The sequence below is a fragment of the Muntiacus reevesi genome, chromosome 2 (assembly GCF_963930625.1).
Source record: "Muntiacus reevesi chromosome 2, mMunRee1.1, whole genome shotgun sequence".
NCBI classification, from domain to species: Eukaryota; Metazoa; Chordata; class Mammalia; order Artiodactyla; family Cervidae; genus Muntiacus; species Muntiacus reevesi.
In genome coordinates, this window is record NC_089250.1 from 212,087,666 (window position 1) to 212,101,308 (window position 13,643).

General features: G+C 45.0%; 1 protein-coding gene and 1 non-coding gene across 3 annotated transcripts in view; one reads left to right on the forward strand and one right to left on the reverse strand.

Annotated features, from left to right (window-relative positions):
* HIP1 (huntingtin interacting protein 1) overlaps positions 1–13,643 on the reverse strand; it is a 135,011-nt gene that overhangs the window by 107,581 nt on the left and 13,787 nt on the right. The gene's annotated exons all lie outside the window — the stretch shown is intronic.
* On the forward strand, positions 8,687–8,759 carry TRNAM-CAU (transfer RNA methionine (anticodon CAU)). The gene has a single exon. It is a non-coding gene; the product is annotated as a tRNA-Met (tRNA).

Genomic DNA, 13,643 nt, shown 5'->3' on the forward strand with positions numbered 1-13,643 from the left:
CCAGCAATTCCACTCGTAGGTATATACCCAAAGAACTGAAAATAGGTATTCAAACACATACTTGAGCAATGAATGTTCGTAGCACTGCTATTCACAACAGCCCCAAAGTGGAAATAACCCAATGTCCTTCAGTTTAATGAATGGATAAACAAACAAAGCTGGTATTATTCTCAGGACAGAATGTTGTTCAGCCATAAAAAGGCATGAAATACTGAGACATGTTACAACAAGGGTGAACCTCAAAAACATCATGCTAAGTGAAAGAAGCCAACACAAAAGGTCACATATTGTGTGATTCCACTGAAATCAAACTTCCAGAATGGGTAGAGATAGAAAGTGGATTAGTGGTTGCCAGGAACTGGAGGTTGGGGGTGGTGGGGGCGGGGAGGAGACAGAGAGGTGGGGAAGGGCTGCTTTAAAGAAATATATCTTTTTGTCTATGCCAGGTCTTAGTTGAGGCACGTGGGATCCTTAGCTGAGGGATGTGAGTTCTGGTTCCCTGACCTGGGCCCCCTGCATTGGTAGAGTGGAGTCTTAACCACTGGACCACCAGGCAGGACCCAGGGAGGGCGGCTTCGTGGGCGTGTGGCTTCCTTTGCAGGGGGCAATGAAAATGTCTTAGAACTGAGCAGGGGCCGAGGTTGCACAGCACTCTGAAGGTACTAAATGCCACTGAACTGGATGCTTTCAAACGGTTAACGGTTCACTTTGTGCTGTGTGAATTTCACACCACCACCAAAACCAAGCGGTAAGGCAGCTTCCAATCATCAGGGTCCCACCCTCCCAACTCTCCTTCCCACTTTTGATCTCCTTTCCCTTCTCCTAACGAATCTGAGATGTCCAATTAATATAATGACCCTGCTACTTCATTTACTAATTTCATTTTATTTTCAATGTTTATTTGTCTGCAGCTCTCTAGTTGTGGCTGGTGGGCTCTGGAGCACATGGGCTTTAGTTGCTCCGTGGCATGCGGAATCTTCACAGACCAGGGATCAAACCCATGTCCCCTGCATTGGCAGGCAGATTCTTAATCACTGGACCACCAGGGAAGTCTAGTTTTTTTTTTTTCTCAATATTTATTTATATGGCCATGCTGGGTCTTAGTTGCGACCCACAGGAGCTTTAGCTGCGGCATGTAGGATCTAGTTCCTGGACCAGGGGTTGAACCTGGGTCCCTCTCATTGGGAGTGTGGAGTCGTAGCCCCTGGACCAGCAAGGAAGTCCCTAAATATATTTATATTGAAACTTCTGGATTGATGCTCCATGAGTCTCATCTGTTCTCTGTGCTTTTCAACTCTTTGTCCTATTTTGCTACTTTGTGAGAGATTTGTTCGCCTTTATCTCCTCTACCTTCTAATGAAATTTGAGTTCATGGCCCTCTTGAACTCTATGGGAATACTACTTGGAAGTTTCTGCAGATTTCGTCCGAGCTGGCATTGTCTTTTTGTAAGCTGCTCTTTCCTGAATCTTCTTTTGTTTGTGCTGGGACTTGCCTTTCCTTACCTTCGGCTAAACGTTGATTAGCTGTTGTATTAGCCGTGAGGCTCTAAAAAGTTAGTTGAAAGGTCCATGTGGAAGTGCCAGGCGGCAACTGGCAAATTTTGTTTTAGGGCAGGTGGACAGGGAGCCAGGCTATCTCTGGGCCTCCCAGAGATCAGGCGATGGAGGGGTTTGCTCTAAGGACTTGAATTTCTCCAGAGAAGCATCTTTTGATCCCCCGCCCAGGAGGTGGATGCCCTTGACTCATCTGGATGGAGCAGTGCTTCCAGGATAATCTCTTGTTCTTAGCACCCTCTGCCAAGTGGAGGTTTTCTGTTTTTGTTTGTTTGTTGTTGTTGTTGTTTTCAGCTGTGCAGCGGGCTTGCAAGATCTTTGTTCTCCGACCAGGAACTGAACCTGTGCTGCCTGCAGTGGAAGTGCCAAGTCCTAACCCATGGACCACCAGCGGATTCCCAGCATGGTGTTTCTGAGTGAGGACCTCCCCTGGGTCGGTTTCTCCCACCTGGCCCACTGCCGCAGGATACATGCCTGCCTACTGGAATGCAGTGTTGGACGGGAGTGTCAGTTCTTACAGACAGACATCTTCTGACTTCAGTCCTGCCTCCCCCCAACCCTCATCCCCACCATGATGCTTCCAAGTTCAAAGGCACAGGCACCAGCAGAACACATTTGCACTCCTCTTGTTACCATCTCTCCCATTCTTCCTAAACTGTGTTGAGTATCTCATTGGCAAGTGATCCCTTTCTCATCCTTTGTCTTGGTGGGCCTTCATCATTCTTGTTTTCACTAGTATTGTAGTAAGTCTTGAGAGATGAAGGCCACTCCACTACTTTAGCTGAAGTTCCCTGCTGTGCCCTGACGCATGAAGCCAGTGATAAAATGACAGCCCTTCAAAGAGCTGTGTCGAGGTCTTAAACCCCAGTAACTCAGAATGGGACCTTGTAAGGAAAAAGGGTTGTTGCTCAGTGGAGATGAGATCACACTGGTTAAGGGCGGGTCCTTAACCCAAGATGACTAGTGTCCTTATAAGGAGAGAGATGCAGAGACCCACAAGGAGACACCTGTGTGACAGAGGTCACAGTGATGCGCCTACAAACCACAGAATAACATGGAGTGCCAGTGAACACCAGAAACTATTGATCGGAGGCAAGGAAGGATTTCTTCCTGTAGGTTTCCAAGGGAGCATGGCCTTGCCAACAGCTTGATTTGGGACTCCTAGCCTCCAGAACAGTGGGAAAATAAATTGCTGTTGTTTTTAAGCCACCTGATATACGGCACTTTATAACAGCCAACCTGGAAAACTAAACAGAACCCTTAACTTCTTGTGATCATATAAATTCACGTTGTTTTCCTTGTGACTTTTGTTAAAAAAAACTTTTTATTTTGTATTGGAATACAGCTGGCTAACAGTGTTGTGATAGCTTCAGATGAACAAAGAAGGGATTCGGTCAGACACACACATGTATCCATCTCCCCTAGACTCCGCTCCCATCCTCACTGTGATATTTCTGATGGCTTTACAACTTAAAGTTCCTCTACTCCAAACTTCCTTCGACCTTCTCCAAGCGTTTTTCTAAAGGTTTGATTTTCTTCCGCCTCAAATTTAACCATTTTATCTGTCTGGAATTTATACAGGTGTGCACCTTGAGGTGAGAACTGAAAACATCCTCTTCTCCCCAACAGTTAACTGTCACTCGAGTGTATGCTCCTCGGTTCTTTGTCTCGTCACAAGAAAAATTTGGAGTGACGGACATTAAAGCCCCTTGGCGGGTCACAGCTCTCGGAGGACAGACCGTGTTATAGCTCTTAAATAAATCAGTGTAACAGCTCTATTTATTCAGATAATAGCGGGAAAATCCATCTTCGAGGCATAAGGGCACGTCGATCCAAAGACGCGAAGAGAAGATTGCCCCATCGCGCGAGGGAGAGAGAGAGAAGAGGGTTTTGGCTCCTCTTTTTATATGTTTCTCTGTCCCTGGGCCTGTTCTATGCAAATTGGGCCAGCCAGGAGTGTTGTTTGTTTTACCTGAGGTCCTCGGACCTTCCTTTGTTCTATTTTCGTGGGCTTTGCCTTCCAGGTCTTTTAGCCACTGCCATTTTGGACTCTTTTTCCCTATTCTAACTACCTAACATAACCAAACCTAATTTATCAAGTAATCTTCTCATTCCTATTGATGTGTGAGGTCACCTTTGACATATAATTAATTTACATGTGTATAAAGTATGTTTCTGGGCTATTTATCCTATTTATTTATTCTACTGATCTGTACTTCCTTTGCTTAAAAAAATATTTACTTGGCTGCACTGGGTCTTAGCTGTGGCAAGCAGGACCTTTCTTCATTGTAGTATGCGAGTTCTTTAGTTGCAGTATGTGGGATCTAGTTCCTTGACCAGGGACGGAACCCGGGGACCCGGCCTTGGGAGCACAGAGTCTTATCCACTGGACCGCCAGAGAAGTCCCAATCTACTTATTTTTTTTTTTTCCCAATCTACTTATTCTTAAATGAGTAAGTTTACTGTTTTAATCATTAAAATGTGTTTTGGTATTTTATAAGGAAAGTTTCTCCCCACCACAATCTTTTTCAAAATTTTAACATTCTTCTCATTTATACTTCCTGATAAATTCTGGAAAAACTTAGGTTCCAAAATAAATTCTACTGGGGTTTTGGTTACAAACACATGCTTAGTCGCTCAGTCAACAGGCCGAGTCAACTTTACTACCCTTTGTAGCCTTCCAGGATCCTCTGTCTCTGGGAGTTGGGCAAGAGTACTGGAGTGGGTTGCCATTTCTTCCTTCAGAGGATCTTTCCCATCCAGAGATTGAACCCGCATCTCTTGCACTGGCTGGCCGATTCTTTACCACTGAGCCACCAGGGAAGCCCTTTGGTTACAAATAGGACAAATATAAACTATACTAGGAAGAGCTGACATCTCTACAAATTCCATAGTTTCCATCTAGAAACAATGTGTCTCCATTAACTCATCTGCTTTCTATCTCTCAGTAAAGTCTTATCATTTTCATCAGGACCCCTCTATCTCAAATACCACCCCCGAAGTCACTCCTTATTCCTTTACCTTACCTTGTGTGTGTAGTATTAATCACTTTAAGAAGAATAAGCAAAGCAGCTGATATTTTGGGGGTTCACTCAAGGCCAGGCATTATTCTAAGTCCTTTTATAAGCATCATCTCACTAAATTCTTGCATCAGCGTGAGTTGGTACCTATCATTTCCACTTACACATGGGAAAAAAGTACGGCATAGAGAGACAATTAGGTCATAGGTCAAAGAGACAGAACCAGGTTCAAATCCAGACAGTTTTATTCTGGAGTCCATTGTCTTATCTCAAATCAGTATTTTTATTGATGCTGGGGAAAAGAACGAGGAAACCTTTTATCTGCTGACATATAAATATTGCCAAGATGGTTGATTAAGTGAACAAGATTCTTTAAAAGTATACATATATCTTAGTTGCAGCATATTAGATCTTTTTAGTTGGGGCATGCAGGATCTTTTTCTTGCAGCATGCAAACTCTTGGGCTTCGCTGGCAGTTCAGTTGGTGAAGAATCTGTCTGCAATGCAAGAGACCCTGGTTTGATTCCTGGGTCTGGAAGACACCCTGGAGAAGGGACAGGCTACCCACTTCAGTACTCTTGGGCTTCCCTGGTGTCTCGGATGGTAAAGAATCTGCCTGCAGACACAGATGTACAGAACAGACTTTTGGTCTCTGTGGGAGAAGGCGAGGGTGGGATGTTTCGAGAGAACAGCATGTATATTATCTATAGCGAAACAGATTACCAGCCCAGGTGGGATGCATGAGACAAGTGCTCGGGCCTGGTGCACTGGGAAGACCCAGAGAGATCAGGTGGAGAGGGAGGTGGGAGGGGGGATCAGGATGGGGATACATGTAAATCCATGGCTGATTCATGTCAATGCATGACAAAAACCACTACAATATTGTAAAGTAATTAGCCTCCAACTAATAAAAATAAATGAAAAAAAAAAAAAAAAAAGAATCTGCCTGCAGTGCAGGAGACCTGGGTTCAATCCCTGGGTTGGGAAGATCCCCTGGAGGGCTACAGTCCATAGGGTCTCAGAGAATCAGCCATGACTGAGTGACTTTAACTTAACTAATACAAACTCTTAGCTGTGGCACATGGGATCTTGTTTGCTGACGAGGGATTGAACCGAGGCCCCCCTGCACCGGGAACATGGAGTCTTAGCCAGTAGACCACCAGGGAAGTTCCTGAAAGAGCAAGATTCTGAACTATCATTTGTATTAATAGTGGGGAAGAGGGTAATATTCCACTATATGTATATTTGCTTATATATGAAAATAAAATATTTGAATGGACGCAGAAAGGAGTCAGTGAGTGGTTGTTTCTCTTGAAGTTGAGCAGGGACTCGACAACAGGGGGACAGGACCAGGGAGGAGCCTTTTTGCTTTTTTTTTTTTAACCAAGTACATATATTATCTCTTCAAAAACTAAGTAAAATTTTTAACTTAAAATAAAATACACAGCAGACACTCAGTAAATGTACGTGAAAGAGTAGAGATTTCACAGGATCTCTTATTAAAAAACACTTATTTGTTCATGTCGGGTTTTAGTTGCAGCATTCAGGATGCTTAGTTAAGGCATGTGGGATCAGCTCCCTGACCAGGGATGGAGCATGGGCCTCTGCACTGGGAGCAAGGAAGTCCCTCACAGATTCATTCAAGGGTATTTATGGTCTTGCTGCTGCACTGACTAGGATCTGTTTTACGGTACTGGCTTCAAGCTGGCTGCTGACATATAGGACAATATATTGTTGATTTTTATAATCTCACTCCCAACACTTCTATTCCTTATACGGAGACTCTTTTCCACTGATTCTTCTGGGTTTTCAGTGACCAGGGCAGGGCAGGGGTCGAGGCTCATCCCATAAATGTGTTCAGACAGGCCAGTGATGAAAATGAGGAACGGTAAGAATGGTGGTAAAGGAAAGAGTGTATTCTCTGTGTAAAGACGCTGAGTTCCATTAAAAAAAAAAAAATCACCGTGCAGGCCAAATAAAACAAGCCCACAAAAGAATCCAGCCCTTGGGCCGCCAGTCTGTGGCCTCTGCTTGCAGTAGTCCATGTTCACTCATGCTTTCCTCCGCCCTCTTCCCCTCAGCTACCCCACCCGGGTTTTCCAAAGCCTTCCTCCAGGCCCACCCGCCCCCGAGGGCTCCTGGCTCCTTCAGTCTGCACAGGACTTCCTACTCTTCTCCCAGGCTGGCAGGTTTAGAACCATGTTGGGCTCTTTAATAAGCAACTTCAGACAGTTAATCCTGCCTCACTGGGCTCTTCCCACCCCTTCCAGCATCCTCTACTTTTGTGGCTAGCGGACTGCAGTGACCGTTCAGCTTCCCCCGCCGTTCTTCCTGGGGTCTAGGAGCAACTTGAACTCAGCAATCAAGTCTGATTCATGCCTGACTCCTGGCGCCTGGCACTGCAGGCGCTTAGGAAACCTTATCTGCTGAGTGATGAAGGCTGCTAGGCAGATCTTCTTGGCAGGCATTGCAGCTAACCCACGCAGTCAAAACCCTGATGGAACTCTGTAGAACCAGCCAAAGAGGACAGGGCCCCTGCCCCTCCAGGGACCAGGCAGAGCCTCCATGAGAGCAGAAGCAGGTTTTTATACCTGTCACATAGAGCAGGCCCTCAAAAATAAATTTATTGGCTGACAGACATGATGCTTACCACCTATACACCCACAGCAGAGACAAAAAATGATGTATGAAGGACATCAACAAAAAGAGGGTGAGAAAAGTCTCACAGGACTTCACAACCCAGGAGCACCCACATAGCCCTTCACTGACACATGCCAACTTTTACCCCTAAATGAGAATGATTGCCATCGACTCTCCCAGAGCTGTGTCGGTGTTCACATTTTATTCTTATACATTTTATTCACGCTAACTGGTACAGTGGTCCTCACTTTATAGAGATGGTAACTCGCCCAAGATCATACAGGGAGTGTGACTTGCAGCCAAAACTGGGACACTGACTTCTTTTTTTTTGGCCACATCAGGCTTGTGGGATCTTAACTCTCCGACGAGGGATCGAACCCATGCCCCCTGCAGTGGAAGCATGGAATCTTAATCAGTGGGCCACAAGGGAAGTCCCTGGGCCACTGATCTTTGATTCTACCTCCAGCGTTCCTTTCTGGGAAATTCCAGGTGGGAACTCTGAAGAGAATTCTGAAGAGGCACGTGAGGTCTTAGCTCCCCGACAGATGACTGAACCTGCAGCTCCTGTACCGGAAGGTGAAGTCTTAACCACCGGACCACCAGGGAAGTCCCTATGTTTTTTGTTTGTTTGTAATTCTCTGGCTATACGACAGAAGACAAATAAAAGGGAACTAAGACTCAGGTAGAGAGAGCAGACTGAGCTATCACACATACGACCTCTCCCACACAATATGTAGATAAACTAAGAAAAAACAACACATTAAAACTGAACTCCCGGTCAAAGCTGCAGCCCCAAACCTTGGGTGGAGACTAGAGAAAAGCCAGAATCTCTGGCTTGGGCTGCAAGGGTGTACCAAGGTCCCCTACTACTCACAGGTGCGGAAGCCCAGTCCTGGAAAACCAAGTAAAGCTTGACTGGGAACCAGTGACCCCATGGTGCCTAGCAGAAATAACCATAAAACTGTCCCAACAGATGCCTCCCTAATACAAGGCATATGCAGGACCCCATGGGCTATAATCACTACCAAAGATGATCTCACGGACAAAGATGACAAAAGTTACAGAGAAATCAAATGCTATGCAAAGGGCAGATTCAACAGAGTGAAATACTTCAGAAATTATAAATAACAGTCCCCTGAAAGGGGAACTGAAGAATGCTCAAAACAAGATGAACAAAGGGATAGAAGCCACAAAGCAAAAATAAGACACTGTAGAAAGTAAGTCTGTGGTTGTAGTTTTTTAATATTTACTTATTTATTTGGCTGTATTGGGTCTTACTTGCAGCACTCAGGACCATCACTGCTGCATGGGAGATCTTCACTGCAGTATGCAGAATCTTTAGTTTTGGCATGCAGGATCTAGTTCCCTGACCAGGGATTGAACTCGGGCCCCCACATTGGGAGCACAGAGTCTAAACCACTGGACCACCAGGGAAGCCCCAAGCAAGTGAATTTTACAAAGAACTAGAGATTTCCCTGGTGGCCCAGTGGATAAGACTCTGTACTCATAATGCAGGGGGCACAGGTTCGATCCCTGATTAGGGAACTAGATCCCACATGCTACAGCTGAGAGCTGGCTAGATAAATAAATAAAATAGCCTAAATAAAGAAATAAAATATATGTTTAAAATAAATAAATAAAAAAATAAAAAGAAATAAATAGAAATTCTAGAAATCAGGGTATGTTTAAACACAACTGAAGAGAGAGTTAGTGAATGGGAAGATGAAACTGAGGAAATCACCTGGAGTGAAAACACAGAAAAATAGACAGGAAATACAAAAGAGATGAAATAAAATGGCAAGCAGAACAACAAGTTCCACAATGCATTTAATAAGAGTTGCAAAGGGGAGAATAAAGGGAAAAAGTCAGAGGCAAAAATCTCCCAGAGATAATGGCTAAGACTTCCAGAATCAGAGTAAAAGCTAACACAAGTTCCAAGAACAATAAAGTGAAACACCAGTGTACAGAGTGCACCACGTTAAAAGAAAAGAAAGAATCTTGAAAACTGTCAGAGAGAAAAGGTAGATTATCCACAAGGGATTGACAATGAGATTAACTGTCTGAAGACAACAGAATAGCCGCTTCAGAGCATTGAAGAGAAATAACTAATCTAATCCTGTTCAATCTGTTACTCCACTTCCATCTTACATCCCAGCAGCTCAGGTAGCAAGAGGAGGAATGATCAGGCTGCTGGCTTTGGGAAGGTCTCTCCACGGTACCCGCAGGTACCTGGCACTGCACCCCTGCCCCACTGTGTCCACAGTCACCACTTGCCGCCAAGATAACGAGAACAAAAGCCAATTCTGCTGAATGGGCACTAAGGAGAAATGCCCAAAATATCAGCAAATAGTCACCTAATCTGGCCTTGGAAAAAATGGAATGTTAGGCAAAAAAAAAAAAAAGCTATAGGAAAGGATGAATCTTCTGGCTAAAAAAGTCTCAGCAAAATGGGAAAAGGAAGCAAACGAAAATGGGCAGAGGAGGATCATCAAGTAGAGACTAAAGGAGACTTAACAGCAGAGCCAGAATCTAAAAATGAAGATATTTCACGCTCCAAAGTGGTGGGAAACAAGGCAGTCTTAGATTGGTCTTAGTGGTGGTTCTTACAAACCTTTCTCCTACAACTCCAAGAAGCAAGCTGTGTAACTATTGTAGAAATGGCAAGTTTTCTGGAATTCTAGAAACATATTTTTAAGAAGCTTGGAATCCCACCATATCCCATGTTTGAATACATCTTTCTTTCATATTTATTTATTTGGCTGTACTGGGTCTTAGTTGCAGCATGAATTTTTGATCTTCACTGCAGCTGGATCTTTTTAGTTGCAGTATGCAAACTCTTAGTAGTTGTGGCATGTGGGATCTAGTTTTCTGACCAGAGATCAAACCCAGGCCCCCTGCATTGGCAGCATAAAGTCTCAGCCACTAGACCACTAAGAAAGTCCTGAATACAACTGCCTTTTTAAGAGGTAAAAGTTGTGTGCTGGTTAATTTCAGCAAGACCAGAAATTAGTGGAATGTTGGGAGGTTTATTAGATGTAAACTTAACATTCCATAAACTGTGAAGGGCATTATACAAATCCCCTGAAATACACACAGCCCAGATGACAGTCATTTAAATGATCCATTTTTCATAATTGTGTTTTTCCCTACTATCTCACCTCTGTGTCTTCTATATGGTCTTTTTATCTCCTTATCAGAACTGCACACTCTCTGTGGCAATATCATGCAAGAGGTCCAGAATTTCCCCAAACCTGTCAATTTGCTGTGGATAGAATGTGTAAGACATCATATCCTGTGTTATCGGGACATTACTCACAAAAGGCTTACATTTTAGCAATATTTGAAGATTCTGAGCTCTGGTGTCCTCTACTTACGGATAAAGAGTTTCTAAATTTTAAGCTGGAACAGAGGCTGAGTAATTCTTTGGCAGTTTGGTAGCTCCATTGTGTAGGCTTTTTTAATACTAGCTTAGGAACTGACATCTGCGTACTGACTACCAAACAGGTATGCGCTGATAAAATCTTGGTTGTAACAGGATGGGGGGAAAGGATGGTGAAATACAGACATCTTCATGCATATAAAGACTATGACAGTCCACTGCACAGAGCTTCTTACAGAAAGAGGTGTAAGTTCAGAAGAACTTCCCAGAATAGTTCTGTTTATATTTTCCAAAAGGAACATTTGCAAAACCAAACCAAACAAAAAAACACAGCATCACCGCCGAAGCTTTATACTCTTGACATTATCCTGACCACCCGACGAGCCCGAGGTGGAAGCCAGAGGAAAGAAGAGGTGGGATGCAGTTAGCCCCCATGGAAGCCCCACCCCCACGCCATCGGGACCCAACCAGTGTGAGTGGAATTTCAGTCCAGACCTTCCTCTGAGGCAGGAACTGTTCTATGAACTCTATGAAGATCCCAGGGCCCCATCCCACTCCTCTCACTTCTGTCACCTGCTTCTGGTCAGCCAGCACTTGGGTGGGCTCTCCACTTAGGCCCCCTGCAGTCCTGGGTGGGGGACGGGTGGGCAGAGCATCTCTTACACCTCCCCGTACACTGCCCCTCCCTGCGCCTGGGCTTGGCAGAGAGGTCACACTTGTCCGAGGTAATTTACCAGGGCAGGAGGTATTTTTAAACGGAGATGAGAAGGAATTATCAAGAAATGACTGGCTGGCAACAGAAATCTAAAGCCCAAGTCCTAAGCTGGTGATTCCATAATTAAGACACTGACACCACCCAGGGCACTCGGCTCCCTGCAGACCCACAGAAAATCTGGTATAACTTCACTTTTCTATCAAGAAAAGAAAAGTTATTTTCTCCTTCTTCTTTGTTCAGACATAACATCATCAACACAGCTCTTTAAATATCTATGCCAGGAGGCTATATTTAGTGACTGTTTGGCCCTTAAAATGAGCCTGATTTCCTGTGGCAAAAAGTTCTCAGCACAAGGAGAGAGGCCTGGAGAATTCCGAAGCACTGACAAACAGCGTCAGAGCCGGAGATGCTCAAACAGTGTGGGATAGGAGTTGACTGCTTTTTCTGGAAAGGTGACTGGCACCCAAGAGAGAGAGAGAAAAAGCCTAATAAAAGGGTGCTTGGTCTGAACACTCCCGGGGTCATCCCAGAGAACAGCCTGACACCAGGCAAGCATTTGGGCCAATAATCATATATAGTAAATACTGTCCTCTTTCAGAGGGTCAGAAGGGAAATCTGTTTACTCATTCACTCACTCAACCATTTACTCACTCATTCACTCACCCACTCATTCACTCACCCATTTCACTCATTCACTGCTTCACTCATTCATTTACTCACTTGTTCACTCATTCATTCACTCGCTCACCCACTGATTTGTGCATCTCCCCATAGGCAAACCCTATGGTTTACAAAAGCTCTAAGTCATGCAGCCAACAAGACATACAAACCATGAGACTCAGAAGGGCGTCCCTAGAGAGGGTCCTTGGAGGGACACAAAGCAACTGCTTCAGGGGACCTGCAGAGTGATGGGCACTTCTGTGGGGGCCAATCGAGAAGGTTTCACGGGAGGGGAAGCCACCACTGGCATTAGCTACTGCTCTGGGCCCTCTCATTCAAATCCCTCACTGAGCCCAGATGTCAGCACATTATCCCATGTACTGGGAGCTTTCTCAAGCTTCGCCCCCTTCCCACGATAAGTAACCAAACTGGAACGGGAGCTAAGCTTGTCTGACTGCAGCAGGTAGAGGCTGGCAGCAGTGCCTCTGCGGGACCACAGACAAGGTCCCCCATGGCCATTTCTCCCTCGGAGACCCAGTGGCGGGGGAGCTCAGAGCAGGTCTTCTTTGGAGAAGGCACCCCGCCCTGCTCGCTCCCCTGATGCAGCCCAGACTCTCCACGCTTTCCCTCCTCAGACCCCACCGTCCCATCCCACCGTCTGTGGGGTCTCCAGGGTCCCCATGATGACCCAAGGGAGCAGTGGAACGCACATTTACTCAGCCCTGACTAACATTTGCCAAGCAACATGCCATTCCTTTTTTTTTTTTTTTTTAACATTTTAGTTTGAGATAATTTTAGACTTTCAGAAGAATTGCAAAAATAGTACAGAGTTCCCGTACATCTTTGCCTGGCTTCCCCTTATATTAACTAACATCTTATATAACCCTAGGAAAAATCATCAAAATGAAGAAATTAACTTTGCTACAATGGGCCCTGTGCTCGTCATTTCTGACTCTTTGCAACCCCTTGGACTGTAGCCTGCCAGGCTCCTCCGTCCATGGGATTTCCCAGGCAAGAATACTAGAGTGGGTTTCCATTTCCAATTCCAGGGGATCTTCCTGACCCAGGGATCGAACCCGGGTCTCCTACACTGCAGGCGAACTCTGTACCTGCTGAGTCATCGGGGACTAAGCCCAGGGTTTCAGGAACATTCCAGACCACCAGTGAACCTGAGTAAGTCTCAGGACAGGGCAGGCCCACCCTGAGGGAAGCCCTCCGTTTATTCCCGCCTGTGCTTCCTGACTTTGAGTCAGTTCCCTCGAGTGCAGACACCATCAGGATCCTATAGTAACTCTGGGATTTCCCACCTGCCTTTTTTTTTTTTTTAATAGACAGCACAGCACTTACTTGATAAAAAACAAAAAATTTTTTTAAGGTTAAATGACTTACACCTATGATCTTCAAAGTTGGAACTGCACCAGAGAACTCCATGGCCCAGCAGGAAAGAATGTTTTGAACAGGCTGCTGAATTGTTTTTCCAGGAGAAAATGTCTGTGAATAAGAGCCAAGTGTGGAAATCCAAAGTTCTCTCTATGGCCACAGAAAGCACAGATGAAATAACAAGTGTTCCTGTAGGTTTAAAAGGGTGGCCTGTCTGGGTTCCACTGGGCTTCTTGATGCAGTGTATGAGTTACCTGTTATTAATACCATCCTGGATTAGCTTTTATCGCTGCTG